Consider the following 3,279-nt stretch of genomic DNA (forward strand, 5'->3'; position numbering starts at 1 on the left):
GATTCAGAATAATCATGAAAATCCACTCCAATTACTTACTTATTGTGCAAGAAAGTGCATAAAACCTAATCAAACTAATGAAAAATGCTTGTAAAACTAGCATAAGATGACTTGTCATCAGGAGGCAACCCAACCATATTTAGTTATTTCTATTTCTTTTGAAGTTTATTTTATATGATTAATTCCTTGAGTTTATTTTTTCTTTAGTTGTTTCTTTAGGTTCATGATCACATGCATTAGTCAGAACAGAGATAAAAAGGTTCAGAGATGGAAACAGAGCACACTGGAATAAGTATCTTGCTGGCATTAAACGCCAGACAAGGAAGGTAGAGTGGGCGTTCAACGCTCACCAGAGGCAGCCAAACTGGCGTTGAACGCTACACAAGGTGTCCCCAATGGGTGTTCAATGCCCAAGAAGACCAGAAAGTTGGCATTGAACGCCAGCCTTGGAGTAGAAGCTGGGCATTCAACGCCCAAAAGAAGCAGAAGACCTAGCATTGAACGCCAGGAAGGAGGTCCCTTTTGGGCGTTCAACGCCCATAAGGGGGGCAGGGAATTTGAATTCCCTAGCCTTTCAGGACCAGTAGGTCCCGCAGTATCTTCACCTACCCACCTTCTTCTCTCTTCTTTTCCCCACACACTCTTTCTATAAACCCTTAACCAATCACATCCATACCTCTTCCCTAAAACCATCATAACTCCCACAAACCCCCCACCCACTAAAATTCAAATTTACCTACCCATATCTACCCTCCATTCATTCGAAACCCTAACCACAACCTCCCTATAAATACCCCCCTCATACCACTTATCCCACATACTACTCATACAACTTTAGCCCTCACTTGGCCGAATTGCTCATCTCCCTCGATCTCCATCTATTTTCTTCTTCTTCTAATATATTCTTCTCTTTTGTTTATTTTTGCTTGAGGACGAGCAAAGCTTTTAAGTTTGGTGTTGGAAAAGCCTTGCTTTTTTCTTTTATTTCCCACTTATGGCACCGAAGGTCGAAAAATCCTCTAGAAAGAGGAAAGGAAAGGTCGTAGCCACCACCTCCGAATCTTGGAAGATGGAGAGATTAATCACCAAAGCCCACCAAGACCACTTCTATGAAGTAGTGGCAAAGAAAAAGTTGAACCTTTTAAGCTTAAGAGGAATGAATATCTGGAGATCCGACATGAAATCCGGAGAAGAGGTTGGGAAGTCCTAACAAATCCCATCCAAGAGGTTGGGATCTTAATTGTGTAAGAGTTCTATGCTAATGTATGGGTCACGAAAAACCATGACATTAATGTGAACCCGCATCCTAAAAATTGGAGCACCATGGTCCGAGGAAGAATCTTGGACTTTAGTCCGGAAAGTGTAAGGTTGGCATTCAACTTATCTTTGATGCAAGGAGACCTACATCCTTACACAAGAAGAGTCAATTTTGATCAAAGGCTGGATCAAGTTCTCTCAGACATCTGTGTGGAAGGAGCACAGTGGAAAAGGGATTCACAAGGCAAGCCTATCCAACTAAGAAGGATTGACCTCAAGCCCATAGCTAGAGGATGGTTGGAATTTATCCAACGCTCCATCATCCCTACTAGCAACTGGTCCGAGGTGACCATAGACCGAGCCATCATGATCCACTGCATCATGCTCGAAGATGAGGTAGAAATACTTGAGGTGATACCTCAAGAGTTGTATAAAGTGGCAGACAAGCCCTCTACCCAAGCAAGGTTAGCTTTCCCTCATCCTATCTGTCACCTATGCAATTCAGCTAAAGTTGTCATAGAAGGTGACATTTCAATTGAGGAAGACAAGCCCATCACTAAAAGAAGGATGGAGCATACTAGAGAGCCAGCATATGAACCACAACATAAGCATGTGGAACTGCCTCAACATGAGATCCCTGAGATACCTCAAGGGATTTATTTTCCTCCTCAAAGCTATTGGGATCAATGGCATACTTCTATGGGAGAATTAAACTCTAACATGAATCAGCTGAGGATGGAGCATTAAGAGCATTCCACCATCCTCAATGAAATTAGAGAAGATCAAAGAGGTTTGAGGGAAGAACAACAGAGACAAGGGCATGACATTGAAAACATCAAGCGCTCTATTGGATTCTCTAGAGGAAGTGGTAGCCGCCGTCACTAAGGTGATCCCATTCCATCACCCCTTGTTTTTATGTCATTTTTCTATTTTCTATTATGTTTTATCGTCTGCTCTCGTGTTCTTATTGCATGATCATTTCTATCTATGTCTTAAAGTTATAAAATGTTCCATATATCTCTCACCTTACTTAAAACAAAATCTTATTTGAAAAAAGAGGAAAATTAAGATGCATGAATTTCGAATTTATCTTAAGAATAGTTCAATTATCTTGATGTGGTGGCATTGCCTTTGTTTTCTGAATGTATGAATGGACAATGCATATTTGAAATTGGAATTAAGAATGTTGGCTCTTGAAAGAATGATGAAAAAAGAGAAGTATTATTGGTTATATGAAAATTCAAAAAAATTTTATTCTTGAAGCAAGAAAAAGCAGCAAAAAAAGAAAAGATACAATAAAAAAAACAAATGCATGCAAAAAAAATATAAAAAAAAGGAAAAAGAAAGAAGCAATAGAAAAAGCCAATAGCTCTTTAAACCAAAAGGCAAGAGCAAAAAGCCAATAACCCTTTAAACCAAAAGGCAAGGGTAAAAAGATCCAAGGCTTTGAGCATCAATGGTTAGAAGAGCCTAAAAGAAACAAAATCTTGGCCTAAGCACTCCAAAGGAACAGTGTCCCTAACTATATGCTTGTGGTGTGAAGGTGTCAAGTAAAAAGCTTGAGACTAATTAGTTAAAGTCATGATCCAAAGCAAAAATAGTGTGCTTAAGAACTCTGGTGATGAGCAGATAATTTATACGCTTTTTGGCATTGTTTTTAGGTAGTTTTTAGTAAGTTCAAGCTACTTTTAGGGATGTTTTCATTAGTTTTTATGTTAAATTCACATTTCTGGACTTTACTATGAGTTTGTGTGTTTTTCTGTAATTTTAGGTAAATTCTGGCTGAAATTGAGGGACTTAAGCAAAACTCTGAAAAAGGCTGACAAAAGGACTGCTGATGCTGTGGAATCTGACCTCCCTGCACTCAAAATGAATTTTCTGGAGCTACAGAACTCCAAATGGCGCGCTCTCAACGGAGATGGAAAGTAGACATCCAGCACTTTCCAGCAATATATAATATTCCATACTTTGTTTGGAAATTGACGACGTAAATTAGCGTTGAACGCCAAGTACATGCTGCTG

Source organism: Arachis stenosperma, chromosome 5 (genome assembly GCF_014773155.1).
Source record: "Arachis stenosperma cultivar V10309 chromosome 5, arast.V10309.gnm1.PFL2, whole genome shotgun sequence".
Lineage (NCBI taxonomy): Eukaryota > Viridiplantae > Streptophyta > Magnoliopsida > Fabales > Fabaceae > Arachis > Arachis stenosperma.